This window comes from Rhinopithecus bieti, unplaced genomic scaffold, assembly GCF_001698545.2.
Source record: "Rhinopithecus bieti isolate Rb0 unplaced genomic scaffold, ASM169854v2 scaffold_18353, whole genome shotgun sequence".
NCBI lineage: Eukaryota > Metazoa > Chordata > Mammalia > Primates > Cercopithecidae > Rhinopithecus > Rhinopithecus bieti.
Window position 1 is genome coordinate 284291 of NW_016809465.1, and position 27427 is coordinate 311717.

Here is a 27427-nt window from a genome sequence, read left to right on the forward strand (position 1 = left end):
AAAAAAAAAAAAAAAAAAAAAAAAAAGTGCAGAGGCATGAAAATTAATGCATGCTCTGAGAATAGCAAGCAGGCTGGTGTAGCTGGAGCATGGAATCCAAAATGGATGGAGGAAATGAGGCCAGAAGTTAGGACGAAGCCGGCACATGACGGGCTTTCAGTGTCATACTAAACCTACTGATTTTCTTCAGCTAACAGTAGGGAGCTAGTAGAGGTCCAAGAAGGCAAGAACAGATAATCAGAGGCTACATATTCAGTATCAAATATCAATACCTTCTGAAATGAATGACTGCTAAGAAGTCCGGTGGAAACAATGGGTTCTTCTAAATTAGGAGACCAAGATTTAGGGCCAGTATTGATACTCTTCACCTACCCAGCTCCAGTCCATTCTTTATACTTCAAAGTGGACATTCCTTCCACAGGCAAGCCTCCCCTTTACCTCAATTGAGCCAGGTCTCTCTGCTGTGTACCCAGAGATCCCTGTGCTTTTCCTCTGTGGCTTGTACTAGATTTTATAATTGTATATTTGCCTGTGTTTCATTAATATATGTGTCCTGCATTGGACCATAAACTATGTGAGAGCAGAGATGATGTTTCTGCTTTGCCAGTCAATTTTTTGATAGGCTACCTACTATTCCTGACCCAGAGTATGAAGTAAAATATTTGATAAATGAATGAATGAATGAATGAAATACAGGAGTGGACACAGTGTGTCGGAGAATGATGATGAGATATAACATCTGGAACCTTATCCCTAGGTGTGGTGGTTTTAAAATGTGGATGTAAAATTATTTGATGTTGTTCTCATCAAAAGTTTGAATTGATATTCTTTGCCCTTAAATCTGAGCAGCCTGGCAATGAACAGAGAGCAGCAAGAATGGTGTGTGACTTCTAAGGTTGCTGTGTTGGAACCATGTGGTTCTTTTGGGGTGCTTGCTGTGGGAGAAGTCAGCTGCAATGTAACAGGTATGACCACCCTAAAATCTGCAAGTCAGAGAGGCCACGATGCTAGAGAAGCCATGTACAGGCACTCCAGTTGACAGACTGAGCTCATCTCTGCCAAGAAAGGTGAGTGAAGCTGTCTTGAACTCTTTGGACCATCTCATCTGCCAACTGAGAAGACCTTGGCAATTGCCCCAAGAAGCAAAAAAATTGCCCAGGTGAGCCCTGTCTGAATATCAAACCCATAGAATGCATTTGTAAGATAAAATGTTGTTTTATGCCAGTAAATTTGGGATAATTTGTTACATAGCAATAGTAGCTAAAATGTCACCCAAAGTCTCAATAGAATCTTCCCCAATAACCTGTAACAGATGAGGAAATTGAGATCCTGAGAGATTAGCTAATTTATCCAAGTTTCTAATTTGGTAACAGTAAAGCAACCAGTCTTCTGACCCCCGGGCCATTGCCTTTTTCTCTCTAATATATGATAATGCATTAAGACATTTTCTGTATAAGTATATGCCGAGTCTAAAGACCATCTCTTTATCAAGCCACATTTGTATCCCCATTGGTACTTTTATTCCCATTGATAATTAAATGGATCAGCCAAACTCCTTTACGTATACACAAAAAGTGAACTGTAGCCTTAGATATGTGGAGTTTACAAATGCTGTAGACAATTTGGACCTTTGAATGTAACTACCTCCCAATTAGAGGAAGAAACATCTTCAAGTATATAAAACACAGTAATATTTCTTCTTAAATTTGTGCCATTCTAATCCTTAACTTCCTTAGTTTTGAAGGCTGTCAGTTCCAAATTCACTGAAAGAACTTTTCCACTGAAAGAAAAATGCTGCCTCTATTAATATCAACCTTTTCCCTTTCAGAACACTTGCTTGCTAGTGATTTATTGTGGACAAGCTTCTTCCTGCTCCTTTTTAAAGTTAATTTTTTTCTTAATCCTGCAAGTAGAGGATGAATTCCTCATCTCTTGCCTGAGGGCAATTTAGTTAAGCTAAATCTTCAGGAGAGAGTTTGGGTATTTACAATTCACAAATTGATGCTGGCTTGTAACACAAAAGAGAAAAGGGTCTGTGCTGCTGTGTTTGATGTGCAATTGGAAACCTAATCCAAAAAACCAAATAAGGAGAACCAAAGCCCACGGGCGCCCATGCAGCCCGTATGGGTAAAGATCATTTTTAGATCGTTGGGAAGCCCTTGCAGTATCATAAAGATGGAAATTTTTTCCTTTAAAAGATCAAAGATACGATCCTTTTGTTTGTGGCAATGTCTTTTTTTTTAAAGGCTGAGGAAAACAACAACTAATTATCTCCATAACTGTATCTCAAAGAAGACTGTACAATGATGATTCAAAAGTTGATGTTTACCTTATTGCAACATTTTTCCTGTTCATATAGTGAAACCATTAATAATTTAAGGAAAGACAAATGTTCAATTCAATTCTATTCTGAATTTCTTCTCATCGTCGTGACTTCACAGGTTTCAACAAATGTTAGTTCTTTAAAATCCCACCTATGATATAGAAGGATGTGTACATGGCTTTAAGTGATGTTACGTATTAGGACTCTTAGTTGCAAATGATGGAATACTAAACTCTGACTAGTTTTAATAGAGGGAGTTGATTGGGTCACATAACGGAAAAGTGCACACTCAGATCTTGCTTCAAGCCCAGCTAGAGGCAGGGATGTGTGCTTTTCTCTCCAGATTCTGTCTCACTCAGCTGTTTTCCTCTGTGTTGGCCCCTTTCTCAGGCTGATTCAATGCATACAAGGTCAGAGGACCACTGGCAGGTCTCATCTTACATTTGGACACAGTTCCTCCTATGTGTCCCCTTGGCAGCATTTGCCACTGTGAACCACTCCTTTTTTTCCCCCCCTTGAATCTCTCCTCATGAAGCTTGTGCTCTTTTCCTGTCTCAGACAGACTCTTCTTTTGTTTTCTTTATTAGCTTTTATATGATCAGCATGGTCCCCAGATGTAGGTGTTCACCAAAGTTCCATCTTCAACCTTTTTCTCTTTTTTTTTGAGATGGAGTTTTGCTCTTGTTGCCCAGGCTGGAGTGCAATGGTGCGATGTCGGCTCACTGCAACTTCTGCCTCTTGGGTTCAAGCAATTCTCCTACCTCAGCCTCCCGGGAGCTGAAATGACAGCTATGCACAACCACGCCAGGCTAATTTTTTGTATTTTTAGTACAGACAGGATTTCTCCATGTTAGTCAGGCTGGTCTTGAACTCCTGACCTCAGGTAATCCGCCCACCTCAGCCTCCCAAAGTGCTGGGGTTACAGGTGTGAGCCTCCATACCCAGCCAGTTTTTTTTTTTTTTTTTTTCTTCTAACTCTGTAGTCTCTCTCATTGGGCAACCTCATCCAGTTCCATGGCTTCAAAAGTCACCTATTGGATGTTGATTTTAGCATCTATGACTCCAGTTTTGGTTCTGTTCTTAGGTGTTATACAATAGTTTTTGAGTCTCTATTCCTTGTACTTCCATCACCTTAAACTCAGCATTTTCAGAAGCAAACATTAATTTAGCCTGGTTGGTTCTTTGTGCCCTATGACATGTCACTATCATTCTTCCAGTCAACCAAGGCAGAAGAAAATGGAATAATTATCACTATTTATTCTCATCTCATATCCAGTTGGACCTCCAGAGGTGCAGCCTCCACTTTTTCATCCCCACTGCCACTGTCGAGTTTAGACCTCCATTCGCTCTCCTCTATTATAATAGAATTCCAATTTCTTATTTACTATATCTAAATCACCTTACTGAAAACACTTTTAATACTCTAAAATTATTTCTGCCATCGCATGTTATAAATTCAAAATACTCAATGTTCAAGGCTTTCTTTTTTTTTTTTTGAGACGGAGTCTCGCTCTGTCGCCCAGGCTGGAGTGCAGTGGCCGGATCTCAGCTCACTGCAAGCTCCGCCTCCCGGGTTTACGCCATTCTCCTGCCTCAGCCTCCTGAGTAGCTGGGACTACAGGCGCCCGCCACCTTGCCCGGCTAGTTTTTTTTGTGTTTTTTTTAGTAGAGACGGGGTTTCACCGTGTTAGCCAGGATGGTCTCAATCTCCTGACCTCGTGATCCGCCCGTCTCGGCCTCCCAAAGTGCTGGGATTACAGGCTTGAGCCACCGCGCCCGGCCTGTTCAAGGCTTTCTAAGCTCATTTCCATGTGTCCATTTTAGGCACTCTGGTTGGGCCTTACCACGTACCCTTCACATCTTTACTCATGTTAATCCTTCCATTTCAACAGTGTTATTTTCTTCACCTGTCAATGCCCTACTCTACCTTTAACATCAACCTGGGGTAGACAACAGTGTTGTTCATTGTTTTCTCTGGTGCTCTTCTTTCTATTTTATATTTTATTTTTATATTTTTGTGTTAGGATAATCTTTCCACCATGGTACTCCTCCTTCTAAACACATGGTGGATCGCATACTTCTTCCCTTGTTGTATCCAGCAGAGTTATGTGGCTTGCTTTGGTGAATAAATATAAGTACAATTGACACACGTCACTTCTGGGCAGAAGCTTTAAGATCTTTCATGAAACTGGCTATTTTTTCATTTTTCTCTGCTAGAAAGTCAGCAATACTTGAGAGAATAGTTTCTCTGACAATCTAGAGTAAAGATGATATGGACCAGAGCCCCCACCCAAACCATCTTGGACATGAAGCATGAGCAAGAAATTAACGTTGGTTGTGTTTGTGTAATGAAAAGTCTAGTTGGGCACAGTGGCTCATGCCTGTAACGCCAACATTTTGGGAGGCTGAGGTGAGCAGATTGCTTTAACCCAAGAGTCTGAGACCAGCCTGGGCAATATGGCAAAACTCTGTCTCTACAAAAAATACAAAAATTAGCCACATGTGCTGGCATGCGCCTGTGGTCCCAGGTACTTGGGAGGCTGAGGCAGGAGGATCACTTCAGCCAAGGAGGTTGAGGCTGCAGTGAACCATGATCATGCCACTGCACTCTGGTCTGGGAGACAGAGGGAGACCCTGTCTCAAAATAAAATGAAATAAAATTAAAATTAAATAAATTAATAAAGATTAAAAAGTCTGATTCTATGTTTTGATGTTCGATTGTGGATATTTTTAAAACCATGCCCTTCCTTCTTCCCTTCTGCCACACATCTGACCAAATTGATTTAAAAATCTTGGTGCTCCCTTCTTTGATAACAGTGCATGGTTGAGACTTCGCAAACGCCTTTCTGCATGAAGAAACACTCACCCTGGCCCCACCCCAACCGCCTTAGGCCAGTCTCATTTTCTTGCTCTCTCCAAACCATTTTCAGACCAGCGTGGGAGGCCTACCATATTCTCCCTAGAAAGTCTCACTATGCAATAAACCTTCTCATCACTTCTTGGAATGTGTGTGGTGTCATCAATCTTGATACTGGAATCAAAGTCTGGGTGGGGGTCTGTCTTACTTCTGAAAAATAGCCCCAATAATTTGTAATTTGGAAATGTCTGTTACTTTTGGATCTGTAATGGCTGGGGTACTGCAAAAGTTTGATATCTTAATCTGTGTATTTATTACATTTGGGGTTGTTCAATTTGTGAAAATTAGTTGATTTTTACACCTAGGATGTAAAAGGGCACACCTAGGAAGTGCCCTTCTTACCTCTGGTTTTGCTTTCCATGGTTTCAGTTACCCACAGTGCAGTACAAAATAAAATTCTGAGACACAGAACAAATAAGGGATCAGGTACACATAACTTTTATTACAGTATATTGTTATAATTGTTGTATTTTATGATTAGTTATAGTTGTTAATCTCTTACTGTGCCTAATTTACAAATGAGACTTTATCACAGGTATGTGTGCATGAAGAAACATAGTCTATATAGGGTTTGGTACTATCTACGGTTTCAGGCACCCACTGAGGTCTTGGAATATATCCCCTATGGATAAGGAGGGACTAATGTATGCTATACTCACTAAAAAGATTAATTTTAAAACTTTATTGGTACTATTCTTACATACTCTCAACTTTGTCTTCTTTATCACTATCCGAACATATTTATTGAAATGGGGATAGTGTGTGAGTACATATGTACATAACGGAATGGAGTTAGTAATAGAAGAACAAAACAGACTTTTTTTTAACTTTTATTTTAGGTTCAGGGGTACATGTGAAGGTTTATTACATAGGTAAACTCGTGTCACAGGGGTTTGTTGTACAGATTATTTCATGACCCAGGTATTAAACCCAGTTTGCAATAGTTTTCTTTTCTGCTCCTTTCCCTCCTCCCACCCTCCACCCTCAAGTAGACACCAGTGTCTGTTGTTTCCTTCTTTGTGTTCATAAGTTCTCATCATTTAGCTCCCACTTATAAGTGAGAACATGCGGCATTTGGTTTTCTGTTCCCAGGCTGGTTTGCTTAGGAAAAGAGCCTCCAGCTCCATCTATGTTCCCATGAAAGATATGATCTCATTCTTTGTTATGGCTGTATAGTATTCCATGGTGTATATGCCTTTAACCAGTCTGTCACTGATGGGCATTTAGGTTGATTCCAAGTCTTCGCTATTGTGAATAGTGCTGCAATGAACATTTGTTGCATTTGTCCTTATGGTAGAATGATTTATATTCCTGTGAGTATACACCCAATAATGGGATTGCTGGATCAAACGGTAGTTCTGTCTTCAGCTCTTTGAGGAATCACCACACTGCTTTCCACAATGGTTGAACGAATTTACATTACCACCAACAGTGTATAAGTGTTTCCTTTTCTCCACAACCTCTCCAGCATCTGTCATCTTCTTTTGACTTTCTAATAACAGCCATTCTGACTAGTGTGACATGGTGTCTCATTGTGGTTGTAATTTGCATTTCTCTAATGATCAGTGATATCGTACTTTTCTTCATATGCTTGTTGGCTCCATGTATGTCTTCTTTTGAAAAGCAGACACTCTTTAAAAAGCTAATCATAAAGCAAGATAGAATTATGGAAATGCTAAATAGAAACACAAATAATATATCCTTGTAATTACAGAAGGAAAATATCAGGTAAAACTTCAGAGGGATGGTGACATCTTTTATATTGTATAAAAATATAAATATAGTCAGACTAGGTGAAATTACACTGTGCTCATATAAACAATATCCTGATTTCTATTACCGTTACCATTAGTAAGTTTTGCCTATCTTTGGACTTCATATAAATGAAACCTTATAGTATGTATTCTTTTGTGTGTGACCTTTCTCAAGCAGCATTACATTTATGGTGATTCATCCATTTTGCTGCATGCATCTGCAGTACACTTCTTTTCATTGCTCCATTGTATACCATTGTCTTAATATACAATAATTCATTTCTCCATTTTCCTGTTGATGAACAATGGGTTGTTTCCAGTTTGGGGATAGTATGAATAATGCTGCTATGAATTTTTTTTAAAAAACATATTAATGCATTTCTATTAGTTACATACCTAGAATTGAAATCATTTGGCATAGCATATATGTATGTTCTAGTTTAGGAGATACTGTCAAACTGTTCTCTAAAGCAAGGGTACCAACTTACAATCTCACCAGAAGTGTAAGTTACTCTACATCCTTGCCATGCCTTGTTATGGTCAGTCCTTTTAATATTAGTCATTCTGATGAGGATACAGTGAAATCACATTTGTATTTCCCTGATAAGTTTTAATATTTATTAGCTACTGGATATCTTCTTTTATAACTTCCCTGCTAAGTCTTTTGCACATTTTCTACTGAAATGTCTTTTTCTCATTGACATATAGAAGTTCCTTAAATATTCTGGCTATGAGTCCTTTGTGAGTTCTATGCATTGCAAATATATCCTCCCATTTTGTGATTTGCCTTCTAAATCACTTATTGATGTCTTGAATGACAGAAGTTTTTAATTTTACGTTCAGTATGTCAATCTTCCTTTATTATGAGTATTTTTTGTATCCTGTTTAAAAAATCTTTTTCAACTCAAAAGTTACCAAGATAATTTCCTATGTTCTGTTCTATAAGTTTTATTGCTTTTCATTTCACATTTAGTTCTATAATCCATCTAGAATTACTTTTTTAGTATGGTGTGAGGTAGGGATCAAGGTTCATTTTTTACATATATATCTAATGTATATGTGCATTGAAACTCAGTGTAATTTGATCCATCAAATAAATAAATTAATTCCCAAATCTGAAATTCCCTGAGGTTATATTATTTTCTAGGTTCCCAAACCACTAACTGTAAGGTGGAATCCACCACTAAAAACCCCTCATGGTTTCCTGAAATAACTTTACTGGTAGAGGTGGGAAGAGACCATATGCATCCTTATTGCCACTGCTAAAGACTCTCAGATTGAAATCTCCTCCCTAACCAGAAATTTCAAAATTCTGAGAAAATAATTTTTGTCCACCAAAATAAGGAATGTCTGTGTTTGGTCTTTTCAGTCCAGCACCATACATATATTAAATTATATAAATTTTGTTTAAATTAAATTTTATTCCATGTTATTTTGTGGACTATTTTTTAAACAGGTTTGAGTTTATGAGTTCCAGTACTCTACATAGAGCAAGTGTTCAGCAAATAGTGGATCACAGCCCACCAGCTATGGGAAAATGTTCTACCTCCCTACGTGCTAACTCACAAAAAGCAGCTAGATGTAGCTAGAAGAGCCAAGGGCCTGGCTTTGGATAAAACTTCCCAAGTTCTGGCTCCACTTCTGTTTCCTATGAGTGATGTGACCACAGGCAAATCCCTTACTATTCGAAGCTTCAGTCGCATTCTTCTGCTCACATAGGATAACAATACCCTAGAATTATCATAGGCTTTTTATTAGTATTATCATAGGGTTCTTGTTTAGAGTGCTGCATTTAAAGTAATTGTCTCACTGCCTTTCACAAACAGCACCTAACAACTGTCATCAATTGTTATTTTCTACTACTAATGCAGCAGCACAACTAAATAACCCTTTTCTAAGGATCTTCTATAAAAAGAATCTTTAAAAAAAAACTTATGCAAAAGGGTGAAAATGTTGGTTTTTATCTGGTTTTTCTTGATATTCACATACTCAAATGACCCACCATGAGTTCTCAAGATTCTTTCTCACAGCCCGAAGGCACACTTCATTTTTTGTTTGTTTGTTTGTTTGTTTTTTTGAGACGGACTCTCGCTCTGTCGCCCAGGCTGGAGTGCAGTGGCCGGGTCTCAGCTCACTGCAAGCTCCGCCTCCCGGGTTTACGCCATTCTCCTGCCTCAGCCTCCTGAGTAGCTGGGACTACAGGCGCCCGCCACCTTGCCCGGCTAGTTTTTTGTATTTTTTTAGTAGAGACGGGGTTTCACCGTGTTCGCCAGGATGGTCTCGATCTCCTGACCTTGTGATCCGCCCATCTTGGCCTCCCAAAGTGCTGGGATTACAGGCTTGAGCCACCGCGCCCGGCCTTTTGTTTGTTTTTAATTAGAGTTTTTTAAATTTTTGTGGGTACACAGTGGATATATATATTTATGAGTGATATGAGATATTTTGATACAGGCATGCAATTCTTAATAATCACATCAAAATAAATGGGGTATCCGTCACCTTTTATCTATCCTTTGTGTTTCAAAAGAGCTGATTGTATTATTTTAGTTATTAAAAAATATACAATTAAATCATTTTTACTATAGTCACCCTGTTGTGCTAGCAAATAATAGGTCATATTCATGTTTTCTAACTCTATATTGTACCCATTAGCCTTCCTCAATTACCCCCAATCCCCCCACTACCATTTGCAATTGAACTTCCAATGAGTTCAATTGTTTTGATTTTTAGATCCCACAAGTAAGTGAGAATATATGAAGTTTGACTTTCTGTGCCTGACTTATTTCACTTAACACAATGACTTAGAGTTCCAACCATGTTGTTGAAAATGACAGGATCTCATTCTTTTTTATGGCTGCATAGTATTCCACTGTATATATGCACCATATTTTCTTTATTCACTGGTAGACACTTAGGTTGCTTCCAAATCTTGGCTATTGTAAACAGTGCTGCAAAAAACAGGGGAGTACAGATATCTCTTTGATATATTGATTTCCTTTCTTTTGGGTATATACTTAGGAGTGTGATTGCTGGATCATATTGTAGCTCAATTTTTAGCTTTTGAGGAACTTCCAGCTGTTCTTCGTAGTGGCTGTACTAATTTACATTCCTACCAACAGTGTACAAGTGTTCCCTTTTTTCAAAATCCTTGCCAGTGTTTGTTATTGCCCATCTTTGGATAGGAGCCCTTTTAATTGGTGTGCGATGATAGCTCATTGAAGTTTTGATTTTCATTTGTCTGATGATCAGTGATGTTGAGCACTTTTTTCTATATCTGTTTTCCATTTGTACATCTTCTCTTGAGAAGTGTCTATTAAGATTTTTTGCCCATTTTAAAATCAGATTATTGTATTTTTTCCTATAGAGTTGTTTGAGCTCCTCATACATTCTGGTTATTAATTTCTTGTCTGATAGGTGGTTTACAGATTTTTTCTCCCATTCTGTGGGTTGTCTCCTCACTTTACTGATTATTTCCCTTGCTGTGCAGAAGCTTTTTAACTTGATGTGATCCCATTTGTCCATGTTTGCTTTTGTTGCCTATGCTTGTAGGGTATTACTCAAGAAATCTTTGCCCACTCTTATGTCCTGGAGACTCCCCCCAGTGTTTTCATTTAGTAGTTTTATGCTTTGAGGTCTTAGATTTAAGTCTTCAATCCATCTTGATTTGATTTTTATATACGGCGCAGGATATGGGGTCTAGCTTCATTCTTTTGCATATGAATATCCAGTTTTCCCAGCATCATTTCCTGAGTGTATGTTCTTGGCACCTTTGTCAAATATGAGTTCATTGCAGATATATAGGTTAATTTCTGGGCTCTTTATTCTGTTCCACTGATTTATGTGTCTGTTTTTATACCAGTACCATGTTGCTTTGGTTACTATAGCTCTGTGGTATAATTTGAAGTCAGGTAATGTGATTCCTCCAGGTTTGTTCTTTTTGCTTAGAATATGGTTGGCTATTCTGGGTCTTTCACGGTTCCATATAAATTTCATGATTTTTTTTTACTTCTGTGAAGAATGTCAGTGGTATTTTGATAGGAATTGCGTTGAATGTATAGAGTGCTTTGGATAGTATGAACGTTTTAACAATATTGATTATTCCAATCCATGAACATAAAATTTCTTTACAATTTTTGGTGTCCTCTTCAATTTCTTGCTTCAGTGTTTTATAGTTTTTATTATGGAGATCTTTCACCTCTTAGATTAATTACTAGTTATTTTATTTTTATTTGTAGCTATTGTAAATGACATTACTTTTTTGATTTCTTTTTTGGATTGTTTGCTGTTAGCTTATAAAAAAACTTATCGGTACAAAAATGCTACTGATTCTTGTGTGTTGATTTTGTATCCTGCAATGTTACTGAATTTATCAGTTCTAATCGTTTTTTGATGGAGTCTTTAGGTTATTCCAAATATAAGATTATATCATCTACAAATAAAGATAATTTGACTTATTTTCAATTTGGATGTTTTGATTTATTTCTCTTGTCTAATCACTCTAGCAAGGACTTCCAGTACTGTGTTGAATAACAGTAGGAGAAAGTAGGCATCCTTGTGTTCTAGATCTTAAAGGAAAGGCCATCAGTTCTTTCCCATTCAGTATGATACTAGTTATGGGGGCCTCATATATGGCTTTTATTATGTTGATGTATGTTCCTTCTATATCCAGTTTTGTTGAAGGTTTTCATAATAAAGAGATGTTGAATTTTATCACATGCTTTTTTAGCATACATTGAAATGATCATTGATCATATGGTTTTTGTCCTTCATTCTGGGATATGATATATCACATTGACTGATTTGTGTATGATGAAACATCCTTGCATCCAAGTGGGAAGAATTCCACTTGGTCATAATAAATGATCTTTTTCACGTGTTGTTAAATTCAGTTTGCTATAGTTTGTTAGTATTTTATTGAGGATTTTGCATCAATATTCATCAGAGATACTAGCCTGTAATTTCCTTTTGTAATGTGTTTTTTTCTGCTTTTTGTATAAGGGTAATACCGGCCTCATAAAATAAGTTTGGCTTTTCAGAATAGTTTGAATAGGATTGGTATTAGTTCTTTTTTTTTTTTTTTTTTTTTTTTTTTTTTGAGATGGAGTCTTGCTCTGTTGCCCGGGCTGGAGTGCAGTGGCTGGATCTCAGCTCACTGCAAGCTCTGCCTCCCGGGTTTATGCCATTCTCCTGCCTCAGCCTCTGGAGTAGCTGGGACTACAGGCGCCCGCCACCTCTCCCGGCTAGTTTTTTGTATTTTAGTAGAGACGGGGTTTCACCGTGTTAGCCAGGATGGTCTCAATCTCCTGACCTCGTGATCCACCCGTCTCAGCCTCCCAAAGTGCTGGGATTACAGGCTTGAGCCACCGCACCCGGCCTAGTTCTTCTTTAAATGTTTGGTGGAATTCAGCAGTGAAGCCATTGCGGCGCAGGCTTTTCTTTGCTGGGAAAGTTTTGTTATGTCTTCAATCTCGTTTTTTGTTGTTGATCTGGTCGGGTTTTGGATTTCTTCATGATTCAGTCTTGGTAGGCTGTTTGTATCCAAGAATTTATCCATTACTTCTAGATTTTCCAACTTATTGGCATGTAATTGCTCATAGTAGCCACTAATGATCTTGTGAATTTCTGCAGTATCAGTTGTAATGTCTCCTTTTTCCTTTCTGATTTTAATTATTTGGGTCTTCTCTCTTTTTTTCTTAGTTAGTCTGGCTATAGATTTGTCAATTTTGTGTATCTTTTCCAAAAACCAACTTTTGTTTCATTGATCTTTTGTATTGTATTCATTTCAGTTTCATTTATCTAACCTCTTATCTTTATTACTTATTTTATTCTACTAATTTTGGATTTGGTTTGCTCTTGCCTTTCTAGTTCTTTGGGATGCATCATTGGGTTGTTTATTTGAAGTTTTTCTTCTTTTTTGATGTAGGCATTTATAGCTACAAAATTCCCTCTTAGTACTGCTTTTGCTCTATCCTACAGGTTTTAGTGTGTCATATTGCCATTATCATTTGTTTCAGGAAATTTTTTAATTTCCCTCTGAATTTCTTCATTGACCCCCAGATCATTCAGGAGGCTACTGTTTACTTTTCATGTGTTTGTGTAGTCTCCAAAATTCCTCTTGTTATTGATTTCTAGTTTTATTTCATTGTAGTCAGAGAAAATGCTTAATATTATTTCAATATTTTTAAATATTTTAAGACTTGTTTTGTGACCTAACATACAGTCTATCCTTGAGAATTATCCATATGCTGAGAAAAAGAATGTGTATGCTGTAGCCATTGGATGAAATGTTATGTAAACATCTATTAGGTCCATTTGGTCTGTAGCACAGACTAGGTGCAGATTAAGTTCAATGTTTCTTTGTTGGTTTTCTGTCTGCAAGATCTGTCCAATGCTGAAAGTGGGACATTGAAGTTTCTAGTTATTATTGTACTGGAGTCTATCTCTTTCTTTAGCTCTAATAATATTTGCTTTATATATCTGGACACTTGATATTTAAAATTGTTATATCCTCTTGCTGAATTGACCTCTTCATCATTTATCTTTTCTGTCTGTATAGTTTTTGTCTTGAAATCTGTTTTGTCTCATATATGTATAGCTACTCCTGTTCTTTTTTTGGTCTCCATTGGCATGAAGTATCTTTTTCCATCCCTTTATTTTCAGTCTGTGTGTGTCTTTTTAGGTGAAGTGTGTATGTTGCAGGCAACAGATCACTGGGTCTTTTTTAAATCCATTCAGCCATTTCACATCTTTTGATTGGAGAGCTTAGTCCATTTACATTAATGTTACTATTGATAAGAAAGTACTTATTCCTGCCACTTCGTTATCTGTTTTCTGGTTGTTTTGCAGTCTTCTCTTTCTTCTTTCTTTCTTTCCTGTCTTCCTTTTAGTGAAGGTGATTTTCTCTGCTGGTATGATTTAATTTCTTGCTTTTTTTGTGTGTGTATTTGTTGTATGTTTTTTGATTTGAGGTTACCATGAGGCTTGCAAATACTATCTTATAATCCAATATTTTAAGCTGATAATAACATAACACTGTTTGCATAAACAAAAAAATAAGCAAAGTAAGAACTAATAAAAACTCTATATTTCAAATTCACCCCTCACTTCTTAACTTTTGTTGTTTCTATGTATTCTTATTGTACTATGTCTTGAAAAGTCATTGTAGTTAATATTTTTGATTGATTTACCTTTTAGACTTCCTACTTAAGAGTAGTTTACATACTTCAGTTTCAATGTTATAATATTCTGTGTATTTCTGAGTAGTTACTATTGCCAGTGAGTTTTGTACCTTCAGGTAATTACTTATCACTCATTAATGTTCTTTTCTTTTTGATTGGAGTATTCCCTTTAGCATTTCTCATAGGACAGGTCTGGTGTTGATTAAATCCCTCTGCTTTTGTTTTTCTAGAAATGTCCTTATTTCTCCTTCATATTTGAAGGATATTTTCACTGTATATACTATTCTAGGGTAAAAGTTTTTTCTGTCAGCATTGTAAGTATGTCATGCTACTCTCTCCTGGCCTGCAAGGTTTCCACTGAAAAGTCTGCTGTCAAATATATTGGAGCTCCATTGTATGTTATTTGTTTATTTTCTCTTGCTGCTTTAAGGATCCTTTCTTTATCTTTGAGGTTTGGGAGCTTCATTATTAAATGTTTTGAGGTAGGCTTCTTTGGGTTAAATCTGCTTGGGTGAGGTTTTTCTTTAGGTTTCTCTAGGTCTTTCTCTAGGTTTAGGAAGTTCTCTGTTATTATCCTTTTAAATAAACTTTCTATCCCTATCTCTTTCTCCACTTCCTCTTTATGCCCAAAAACTCTTAAAATTGTGCTTTTGAGGTTATTTTCTGGATCTTGTAGGTGTGCTTCATTCTTTTTTATTCTTTTTTCTTTTGTCTCCTCTCACTGTATTTTTAAATAACCTGTCTTCAAGCTCACTAATTCTTTCTTCTGCTTGATCAATTCTGCTATTAAGAGACTCTGATGCATTCTTCAGTGTTTCAATTGCATTTTCAACTCCAGAATTTCTGCCTGATCCTTTTTAATCATTTCAATCTCTTTGTTGAATTTCTCTGATAGAATTCTGAATTTCTTCTCTGTTTTATCTTGAATTTCTTTGACTTTGCTCAACATACCTATTTTCAATTCTCTGTTGTTTCTCCAGGAATGGTCCCTGGTGCCTTAATTAGTTCATTTAGTGAGGTCATGTTTTCCTGGATAGTCGTAATGTTTGTTGATGTTCATCAGTATCTGGGCATTGAAGAGTTAGGTATTTATTGCAGTCTTCACGGTCTGGGCTTGTTTGTTCCCATCCTTCTTAGGAAGACTTTCCAGGTACTCAATAGGACTTGAATATTGTGATCTAAGCAGTGTTTGCATTAGGGGGTAACTCAAGCCCAGTAATGCTGTGGTTCTTGCAGACTCATAGATGTACTGCCTTGATGTCTTGGATAATTCAGAAAAATTCTCTGAATTACCAGATAGAGACACTTGTAGTCTTCCCTTTCTCCCTGCACCACCACCCCCCGCCCCCAAAAAAGGAGTCTGTCTCTGTGTACTGAGCCATCTGGAGCTGGGAGTGGGATGACACAAGCATCCCTGTGGTCACTGGGACTGCGCTGAGCCTCACCCAAGGCCTGCTGTCACCACTACCTGGCTACCACCTATGTTCACTCAAGGCCCTAGTGCTCGGCAATCAGCAGGTAGTGAAGTCAGTCAGGCTCGTTCCTTCAGGCCCTGAGCAGGCCCAAAGATTCTGTCCAGGAGCTAGGGTCTGGAGTCAAAAACCTTAGAATTCTACCTGGTGCTCTATTGTGTTGCACTTGAGCTAGCCTTCAAACCACAAGTCACAGTCCTTCCCACTCTTCCCTCCCCTTTTCCACAGGTAGAGGAGGCTTACCCCATGGCCGCCACCACCACAGTTCCATGGGGAGTACTGCCAAGCTACCACCAATGTTCACTGAAGGTCCAAGGGCTCTTTAGTCAGCTTGTGGTGAATGTTGCCTGGCCTGGGACTCATCCTTCAGGGCAGTGGGCTACCCTCTGGCCCAGCACAGGTCCAAAAATGTCATCCAAGAGCCAAGGCCTGGAATGAGGGACTCCAAGAGCCCACTTGGTGCTCTACTATACTGTGATCAAGCTGGTACCTAAGGTGCGAGACGAAGTCTGATTTACTTTTTCCTCTGCTTTTCTCAAGCAGAAGGATTCTCTCCCCATAGCTACTGGAGCTGCGAATGTGCTGGGTAGCCAGAACATCTCATAGTCTCACCCAAGGCCCATTCAGGGCCCAAGACCTCTTTAGTTATAAGGTGATGGATCCTGCAAGGACTGGGTCCTTCCCTTCAAGGCAGTGAGTTCCCTTCTGGCCCAGGGTATGTCTAGAAATGTCATCCAGGAGCTAGGGCCTGGAAATGGGGCCTCACGACTCTGACCAGTGCCCTATCCTACTGTGGCTGAGCTGTATCCAAGGTGCAAGACAAAAGTCCTCTATACCTTTCCCTCTCTTCTCTTCAAGTGGAAAGAAGAGGTCTCTTTTGGAGCTGAAAGCTGTTTCACCTGGGGTTGGGGGAGTAGCAGTATGAGCACTTCCTTAGCTTCCCCAGATGGTGTCTCAGTAAGTCATGTGCCCCCAAATCCACTGGCTCTGAGCCAGCTCAGCACTAGAACTTGCAGTATTTGTAGCCTAGACTGTCTTTCAAACTTATTTAGGGTCCCAAAGCACTTCAGCCCATGGTGGCAAGGCTTGCTAGAACTCCAGTTCCAACCACTGGGGTAGATGATTCCTCTCTGGCTAGGGCTTATTTAAACACTCCCTCCATGGTCAGGTATCAGCTGAGTTCAGATTGGTTTTGCTTTCCACTGTGACAGGGCACCACTGAGTTCAATGCATAGTCTCATGATCACTGCAGTCTCTTTCTTTCAAGCACACAGGTTTCTCTATGCCATGCAGCCACTGTAGAGGGATGGGGTAGGGGTGGTGTTAACAAATTAATAGGGTCTTTCCCACTCTCTTCAGTGCCTCTTTCAAAGTTATGAAGTTAAAACCAAATACTGTGAGTAATCACCTGATTTTTGGTAAGTCTTACAAAGGAGCTTTTTATAGTTGTTGAATTTGGTATTCCTGGGAGGAGGGAGGGCAGGGAGACGATTGGTGGAGCCTTCTATTCCACCTTCTTGCTCTGCCCCTTTGTCCCCAAAAGCACACTTTGAAAAATGAATAACATCTTTAATGTTAGGTTTTTCCAGAGATGGACAGAGTTAAATAAATAGGTAATAAACATGCCAGCTATGAAATTGAAGAGAAATGTGTTCCGTGGTTACATTCTTGGATTATCATAGTGAGATTGCTTTGGGGTGTCACTTCCAAGATGAATTTTTCATTTGACTCTATATACTATATATAGTATATAGAGTCAAAAACGTGTCTTGATATATAAAGTAAGGATAACAGTAACTATTCATTCAACTTTTCCAGAGCCCCATCAAAGAGGGGATTTCCTGAAACCGTGGTTAAAGTTATTCTGGGCTAATGGGCTTGAAAGGGGTGAGATTCCTTGGCCCTCCTTGGCTTGTGGGACAAGAATTTAAATATTGTTTAGGGGCTTCATAGAATGCTTCCTCAATGATGTTTAAATTAGAGGCATTTAATCTTGTTCCAAACTGAAAACTGGACATATATGAGCAAAGGTACTAATTAACCTGGGTAATAGTGCATTTATTAACAGCTCCCCTCCTCCATTTGCTCCCCATCTCCCAAGAAAGAAACCAATCACAACACAAGAAGCCGTCAGAGTAAAATAGAATACCAAGATGGCTTTCTCTGATTGTGGGCAATGAAATGTCTACGATAAATCTAGATAGGAAAAAATCTAAGGCTCTAAACCACTCACTGAGTTTAGCAGTGACAGGTCTGGAAGTTGGCATCTGAAAGCTGAGATCCAGTGAGGGCAGGCTATCTGCACCAACACCCTTCACCTCACACTTGCAGGCTGGCCCTAACCCCTTCTCTCAATGTATAAAATTATCACAAGTAAAATAGAAGTCTAATTGCCTAAAAGCTATTTAGTGAGAGAGAGCTTTATTGTTAGCTTTTAAATTGATGTTTCAACTACTTGGCTACTGTGGTGAAAAAGTCCTATATAGTTTTTTATGCACCTCTATACCACAAAACGATTATTTTCATGCACTAAGTTACTTAAAACTTATTTAATTACTTTTATTTTGTTAAAGTATCTTCTAATCTCTTAAGGACTAAAATTCACAAACCAAATAATTCTACTATCCTGCAAAACAGTGGCTAATGGGTAGCCCTAGAATTATATTTGCCTTCAAAACTAGAAAGAAAATATGGATAACCTTTTTCACTCAAGACTTGTGAAGCATTAATACTGAATACTGGAGCATTACAAGTAACATACTATTAAATTTCAGGCAAGCCACTTAACCTCTCTGCCCCTTTCTCCATCTGGAAATTCAGGAGATAAGTAGCCCACATCAACAATACTGCTTCAAAGACAAACTGGTACAAGATTGGAAAGCACTTTACAAATATTAAGTGCTCTGTAATTACTTCTTGTTGTGACAAACTCTATTTTCAGTCCTGTCCAGGAAACAACAAAGAAATGCCCCCTGACTTCTAATCTAAATTGAACAGTACAATCTGGACAAAAATACAGCAGGAAGGGAAATTAGTCTTAAGTAGATCTTTGGCTACTGTGAAAATTGCACTTCTAGGGAGAAATTTGGAGAAGAAATTTTGATGTATTGAAAGGGGTTGTGAAATCATAATAATGCTACACCAGTAACTGATTCTTTTCTTTCTTTTTATATAGCCCAACACATATCTCCTCAAAAATTCTAATTCGAAATGGATACTACAGCTAGGGTAGATATTTTAATAAATGTAAGGCATTGCTACCAGAACAGAGGAAGAATTATCCTCTGTTTCTATCCTGAAGTTTCACAAATTTGAACCTTGAAGTTTAGTTCACAAATAAAATTTTCTTGCTTATGAAGGTTGTTAAACTGACAAGTTATTTAACCAACAAGGTAGCCTTGATAAAACAATATATTCTCAACTGTTTAATTGACCAATTAATCAACTAATGTTTATTGACCACCTACCACTATGTGTAAGCTCTTATGTGCAATACAGTTTTTAAAAAGAAAAAAAAGAAAAAAGTAAAAGATAATAGCTCTTGCTCTTAAGAGTTCTGAATCTAATTGGACAGATAAGACCTATACATGAGACGAGATAAGTGGCACTACCAGGCTGTCATTGATATGGGCCAAATGGCTAGTTCAGACTGTAAGTGGGAGACCAAGGGGACAAACAGCTCTGGGCTAGGGTGGTCAGGGAAGGCTGAACAAGCAGGATAAACACAGGATCTTGGTGGACTGGAGCAAGCAGTGTGGCAGAGTGGGGAATGGAATGGTAAATAGGTGATTAAAAGTAGGAGAAATGTTTGTGACAAGAGGAGAACGAATTTGAAGATGGCTAGGTGAAGCAATGAAAATCAAAGTATAAACAAACTGTACCCTTCCTCTTTCTCTCTCTCTCTCTCTCTCTCTCTCTCTCACACACACACACACACACACACATGCATACACTGTGCGTGTGTGTGGGAGAGAAAATGTTCAGAGGTAAACGTGCCACAAGTTTAACCTTTAAATATTAAACAAATTTATGTTTTTGCTGTTTTTCCTCCCTCATCTGCCCCTTCCTCCTTCCCTCTCTCCCTCCTTTCTTTCTTCCCTTTCTTCCTCCCTCCCTCCCTTTTCTACCCCCTTTGTCTCTCTCTCTCTCTTTTCCTTCCTTCTTTCCTTTAGCCCTGGTCTGCTTAGGAATTGGAATACCCGTCCCTTTCAATAGTCCTTGGATGCAAAAACTCAGAAATTCTTGTGACTGCTTCTGAAAAATTCCAGGGCTTCTAGGTCTCCAGATTCCAGAATCCAATAAAAAAGGAGCTCAAGAAGCCACTTAGGTTAACTCCTCTGAAACAAGTTTGACGTCGGACCCCTGCAACAACTTAACAGCTTTCTGGGCCAATCCCAATGTAGCTTTGATGCTATTAGAAGAAAACAACTCTGGGAAATCTTCAACTTACTCTATTCAGAAATGAGATCTAAATCTCTCAGATCATGATTGATTTTTTGCCATTTGTTAAATGTGTTATTAAATGTGTTATTACACATCAATGAAGTATTTTGGTAAAATGCTGACAGCCTCATGTTGAAGACCTAATTTCAAATTCAAGAGCAGGCTGCAGGTCAGCAGAAACTAGCTGCGTACATTGCAGTGTCTTCCCCAATGCTATCCGAGGGACATCAAGGGAGAACAGGAGAGGAGAGAAAAGGGAAGGAAGGAAGAGAATGATTTTCATTAAGGACTCGCATAGGAAACTACCCAAAATGTAAGTTGAGGTGCTAAAGAGTTCATGTTGACTCTTTTAGATTCCTGATATGTTATATTCACAAATAGCAGCCGTGTCAACTTACTGGCTATTGAAGTAAGGGGAGCGGTGGGAAACAGACACACACATGCACACCAGTTACCACCAACATACATTATGCATGCAGAAGGTTCTAATTTAGAAAATGAAGGAACTCACATTCATTTCTAGAATAACAGAAAACTATAATTCATTGAACAATAGAGCAGTCATTTTGATAATCATTTTGTTGTAATAATTGTATTCTTTAATGTAAGCATTTTCATAAAATTATCTTTTGCTTTTCAAATAAAGCATTTCAATCATCAAAGTAGGTCACTGTGGCTTTGAGGACAGTTTACAAATTGGCTAGACTCTGGAGAAAACTTTTGAAGAAAACTCTGTAATGTATAGAAGCCTTTAAAATTGAACTTTATTTGGATATGTGGCATTTGGAAAAATGGTCTATAAAAAAATTTGGAATTAGGCCCCATCATATCCATAATCTTTGGGGAAAACTAAGGACATTATTATAATTAACTTTTCTTTCAATGAATTTACTGGAATTAATGAGCAGTTTTATTCTCTTAGAAAATTCAACACACAGCTATACATTGAACTAAAATAGAAAATCAAGATTGTTGCATTAGATCAAGCAGTAACTTTATTTTAAAAACCTAATAAAAAACAATTTGCTAATGAAGTCTTTTCTTCAAGATGTTTATTTGCCCTAGTATACTCATTTTCTTACTGCAAGAGATTGAGGTTGAGGTTCTTCATACATCTAGAGTTGTTCCTCTCTCTCAGTCTCTCCTCTTTCTCTCCCCCTCTCCAGCTCTGTCTCCCCTCCCTCTTTCTCTCTTGGCAATTCTCCTGAAATGCCTAAAGCAAAAGGGGGTTATTGATGTCTTCCAGGACTTTAATTGCAAGAACAGCTTTATCTCCTAGGCAGATAGATACTACACAAATGTTTGGTTTGCTGCTTATCACACAGTTAACAAGGTTCTTATAGGTTCAAGGAAAATAGATTGTAAGACTTTGCCAGGAGGACTTAACATTCTGGAAAACAAATGAACAGATAATTCTGAAGAAACTGAAATTTAAAAAAATAACCAGTAGTTAGACATAATCCTACAAAAAGAGGTAGAGTGAGAGTTTTTTAAAAAGATGAGAATAAACATAAAAGGCAACGAAAGAGGTTGTTTTTAAATTCTTAATCAATAAGTACAACTATTCTTAGAAAATGGTCTGTGCATTGTAATTGCCCTTCTTTCTGATCTAACAATCCAATCTTTTTATTCCAAATTGTTTAAACTGTAGAAAAACCTGATGAAAATAGCTCTTTCATCAGACTTGCATGTTTCAGTTGAATGCTAAGTACATCTTTCAACTAAGCTTTAAACATGCAGTTCATCTGGAAGCTGGGCGGGTATCTCTTCCATGCTCTTTCCTTGCACTGCCACCAGGAAAAGAAATAATGAAGTGTCTTCATATGTCACTGTGTGCATGTGTCCAGACTGCTTTTACAGACTTACCAATGGGCTTTATTTGTGCGTAAGTTACAAGACTATGACATTTACGACTCTCCAGGCAAATGAGAGCAAAAGGAAGAGATTCTCAATCTTAAAGCTGTTTACCAGCTGCTGGAAAATGTCAGCTTTGGGCACCCACAATCTATACAAAATTCGAAGGTATTAGAACTGTCCCTTCTTGTGTCAAACCATAAAACACAAAAGCTGCACAATAGCTGCAGTATATTGTCAAACTAAATTAACACATGAGGAAGAAATTACTGTACTTCTGTGAGAAATGGAGTCTTGAAAGGCCAGTTCTTTGCTCAGATCCCACCAGTTAAAGTGCTGAAAAGCAGACGTTGTGGTTATGGTTCCCGGCCATGTGATGTTTGTTGAATTCTCACTGGATATCCTAAAACACTTAAGCCTAAAGGGTTTAGGATGTCTACAGAGGCCGTAATTTGGAGACAACAACTTTATCTTTGTGGGAGATGCAGGGTACAATACAAATGTTTGTTGAGTTCCTTCTCTCTTCCTTGACAAGGAGCTTATTAAACAGTTCTCAAGCAAATTTTATGGGAAAGTAAATGATTTCATGGAGAAGAATTCTCATGGCTTAGCATGCTAAAGCTAGAGGCTTCAGGCAGGTGACACTCCGGGTTTATAGGGAATTGAAGGCAAGTTGGAACATAGTTCATCAAATGTCAACAAGGTATGAGAAGTATACTTGGATGTGGGGCTTGAAGGAAGATGCCAAGAAATTGCAGACCTGGGAATGGTCACAACGATAGAGAGATAAACATGCCAGGTGAATGTAGAAGGTGAGAGGAGAGGTCACAGGGTACCTGGAAAAGAGATTTTCTAATCCAAAGACTATTCTTCAGGTTGGAGAAATTTCTCTTATATTAAAGAGACTACTTGGGCCATAAGTGTTTAGGATGGATAGTCAGAATAATAGAATTTTCAAACTGCTAGGAATGTGACATATTTATAAACCATACATATTTATAAACCATCCTACCTCTGCTTTTGTTTTTCTAGGGCCTTCCCATTGCGTTTCAAATGAAACCCATGGTTTGGCCTTCCTTATGCCTCCACGGCCCTGCAGCATATGGCCTTTGAGGCTTTGCCTCAGCCTGTTTTCCCTGGGGCCCCTCCCCTGTCAGTCCTCAGGCTGACCTGTCTTGCCAGCCTCAGTGCCCTGGCCATCATGCAGCTTCAGCCTAATGTTCTTTCTTCACCTTTCATTGGATTCACCATCATTGTGTTTGTATTTAGGCTACTTCCACTACACCGTGAGTTCCATAAGGTCAAAAACCATGCCTCTCTCATTCTCCATTTTGCCATCAAGATGTATCATAATACCTGGCTTCTGGTAGTTGCTACACAAATACTTGTTCAACAGAAGAATACGAATGAGGTCACTGGGGTGAAAACAGGTAGAGTAATTTCCTCAGACTCTCCCAAATCATTAATAGCAGAACTAGGCTAAGAACTCAAGTTTCCTAAGAAATACTGATTTCTAAGAGTGCTTAGAACATTCTCAGGTAAGAGTTCATTGACATTTCTGCAGTTAGCATTTATGCTTTTGGAGAGATTTGGGAGGAGAAGCTTTTTTTTTTTTTCAGGAGACTATTGAACCCAATTGCTGTATGAGCATCAGGAGTATAAACTGGGTTGTATATATTGTAGTCGTCTCTCCTTGGCTGTGTTCCACCTCCCAAATCCTCATTAGGGTTTTCATCCTGTTTGCTCTTGTCCAGAGCTACTTCTTGAATCCTATGCGCACTGGTCCTCACTCTCTGGTTTTTCTTCTTTTCTTATCGTTAGTACATGCTCTTCTCTGCCCTTTGGAATGTCCTATCTATGCACCAAGGTAATTACTTTGGGGTAGAATTGCAGCTTTTTAATTTCCAGTGCTTATTTGTGGGAAGGGCGAGGGGAAGCAAGACAGAGGGAAGGGACAAGCATTCTGTTGTCAGCCTAGGTATGAAGCCAGCCCTTTATTAGATGTTATCTTGGCTCTGCCTGTGTTAGAGAGAGATAATTTATTTACTTTTTTGTTAATATTTTAAAAGGAAATCTCGATACTGGTTTTGTAACTCCCCAGAGAATCTTCAGTAGCACAAAGGGTGTTACAAAATTCTAAAGTCTCAAGAAGCAAAACCACTTAAACTAATAAACATGTCATATAATACTTTGTGGGGCCTGGGGAAGGATAATATCATGAAATCAAGCAATGATCAGCTTTTTAAAACTCCCAAAAGGACAATCATCACAGGCTGAGTAATTTGTTGTTGGTGTTAGTTTTGTTTTGTTTTCTTAGTTTCATCTTTCCTTTGTAATTATCCTGTTTGTGCTCATAAATGCTTTTGTGGGAATAATATTTACGAATAATAGCTACTTTTTACTGAATACCTACTGTGTGCCAGGCACTTTACATTGTCTCAAATCCTTATCATAACCTTAATAGGTAGATATGGTTATTCATATCTCAAATGAGAAAATTAACATCTAAAGAAGTTATGTAAGTTGCTCAAGATCACATAACAAGGAAGGACTGTCAGACCACCCAAGCCTGTACCTACCTTCAGTAGCTGTGCCCTAGGGTGGCTGGAGATTGATGTCCATTGGCCCAAATACACAATCTAAGGAAAAAGTCTTGTGTTTGTTATGCAAAGGCTGCTTCAAAATAATTCACTTGATCTTCTCATCTCTTCCAACAAATTTGCCACCTTGGGATTCATTCTATGTAGAAATTCTAGACATGAAAGTACTTTGCGATATGTCATGTTATATGCAAACAGAATTAAGTAAATTTGAACTTGAACCATTGGATCAGAGTCTAGTGTACTGGATATTATATCAAGGCCAGCAGACTAAATTTTTTAAATAGCAAACAGCCTTTTTACTTATTTTCTCAAGCTCTCCATATATCTATGATGCTCTTATTTGGTGTTACCTACCCAATTGTGAACTGCACTAAGACATGGGGTAGGCTGAACCTGGTGGCTCATACCTGTAATTCCGGCATTTTGGGAGGCCAAGGTGGGAGGATCACTTGAGCCCAGGAGTTTGAGACCAGCCTGGGCAATATAATGGACCTTGTCTCTGCAAATAATAATTCAAAAAAAAAAAAAATTAGCTGGGAGTGGTGGCACATGCCTGTGGTCCTAGCTACTAGGGAGGCTGAGGCAGGAGGATCACTTGAATCTGGGAGGTTGAGGCTGCAGTGAGCTATGATTGCACCACTGCACTCCAGCCTGGGCGACACAGTGAGACTGTCTCAATAACAACAATGGCAACAACAACAAAAAGATATGAGGTACATATTTGATCTTTCAGAAAGCATCAGGTTCTTGGGGAGCCCAAAACCATAGAACTTCTTTGTTTAATATAAACACAGTCAGAAACTCAAATAAATGTGTCTAATTTACCTTCATGTTTCTATCGTTTCATTGCTGGCAGTGATAGCCAGAAACTGAGGACCCTGAAGTCACCTTTGATACAAATTCCCTCTCCCAGAGTCCTCTCTCCACCTCTGGCCCCCTCACAGTGAGCTTCAACATTCCTCACAACCAAAAAACACAACAAAGCCGGACATGGTGGCTCACGCCTGTAATCCCAGCACTTTGGGAGGCCGAGGCATGTGGATCACTTGAGGTTAGGAGTTCGAGACCAGCCTAGCCAACATGGCAAAACCCCATCTCTAATAAAAATATGAAAATTAGCTGGGCATGGTGGTGCATGCCCGTAATCCCAGCTACTTAGGAGGGTGAGGCAGAAGAATCACTTGAACCAGGGAGGTGGAGGTTGAAGTGAGCTGAGATCACACCACTGCACTCCAGCCTGGGCAATGAAACAAGAGTCTGCAAGAGTTGCTGTCACAAAAAACAACAGAAAAAAAGAAAAAAAAGAAAAAACCAATCCCATGCCTCTTGGAATTTAGGCAATGTATGATTAGGCAAGTATTAAAAGTTATTTTAAAGGCTAAGTAATAATATTTGGTGATACTTATGGTCAACTAAAAAAAGCAGAAAGCAAAATTTTCTCTCTGCTATTGTGTCAAAAGAGTATTTTAGAAATATTAAAGGCCTCCCCAGTGTTTCGTTTTCTGCTTTGCCCTTTGCCTTCATTTAAACACCGGATTAGACCTACATCTCAGGAAGAACTCAGGACGGCAACAAGCACCAAAAAGGAGTCTTTTCAGATTTCTACGTTTTTTAAGTCTAGCTCCTTAGGAGAACTGAAAGGACTCAAACTAGAAAAAGATTGGAAAAGGAGAGTTGGAGAAGCAGAGAGGGTGGTGGCGTCGTTAGCTACCCGAGCGATGGGTCTGCGCTTTACTCCACAGGCTGAGCTTGGGAAAGGAGGCAAGACCCTGAGAAGAAATAGCAGCACGAAAAGTATTGGGGAGGATGCAGAGTTCCCAGCCCCCGCACACTGTGGGCGTTGAAAAATGATCTCCTCACACCCCAAAATAGCACAGAGGAGGCCCTGAAACCAGATGGGGCCACGTGGGTGGAAACAAGGGGGTTTTCTTCAGTGGCTGGCACTAAACAGCACCTAAGGAACAATCAGGATGCAGGTCTCAGCCGATGCCGCTGGGGCTAGATGATGGTGAGGATTTGATGCAGCTCAGGGAAAAGTGGGGGAGGCTTGGCAAGAATGGAATTTGAAACAGAAATCAATGTATGGAGTCAGAGAAAAGTGCAGTAGGTATTTTGCTTTTCTGCATTTAAGGACTAAATTTTATACCGCCTAATCTGTGATTAAAACAAGAGATGAGGAGTGACATTAAAAAATGAAGAAAATTTGTCTGGATTTCTCTGAACCTCCACTTCTTTGAAAGAAGAATAATTAAAATGTTTAGAACCCAGAATTAGTGTGCGCAGAAGAAATATTAGACTACTATCTAATATATTAAAGTAATTATTTGTTGAGGTCATTAGATTGTAAATTTTCTTTCATTTTATTTCCCATGTTTATGGAGATTTTTGTTGTTGTTCCTGTTGTTTTAAGAAATAAGATGAAGAGAAAGGACAGAGCAAAAAAGGAAGTAAAGACAGAAAAAAGACAGTAAGAAAAAAGGACTTTTAAGTAGTATTGTGTAGTTAGAACATATTACCAGTGGTTTAAAAAAAATGAGGTTGGAAATGTGAATGGGGAGAAATTTTAAAGCATCTAAAATTTCAGACTAAGAAATGTGGACTGTATCCTGTAATCAATGAAGGGTTTTGAATATGGGCGTAACATGGTCAAATCTATGTTTAAAAGCATTCTGGTCATTTTGGAGTGAGATTCCTAAGAACAAAGGCAGTGAAATAATTCCCAGACAATTGCAATAACATAGACATAAAATCATGGGGGCACCCAGGCAGTGGCAGCAGGGATGAAGAAGCAGGAGTGGATCAAAATTTTTAAAGAGGTAGCAACTTAGTTAATGATTGGTTCTGAGAGAAAAAAAATCATTGCTGAGACTATCCTGATATATG

The 27427-nt window shown here is 38.6% G+C and overlaps 1 long non-coding RNA gene across 1 annotated transcript in view; it reads right to left on the bottom strand.

Annotated features, from left to right (window-relative positions):
• Positions 1 to 26963, bottom strand: part of LOC108540410 (uncharacterized) — a 33880-nt gene extending 6917 nt beyond the window's left edge. The window contains exons 1-2 of the long non-coding RNA XR_001888660.1: positions 26256 to 26963; positions 24952 to 25043 (exon numbers count right to left, since the gene is read on the bottom strand). This is a non-coding gene — a long non-coding RNA (uncharacterized LOC108540410). The remainder of the gene's footprint in view (positions 1 to 24951; positions 25044 to 26255) is intronic.
• Positions 26964 to 27427: the final 464 nt, after the last annotated feature.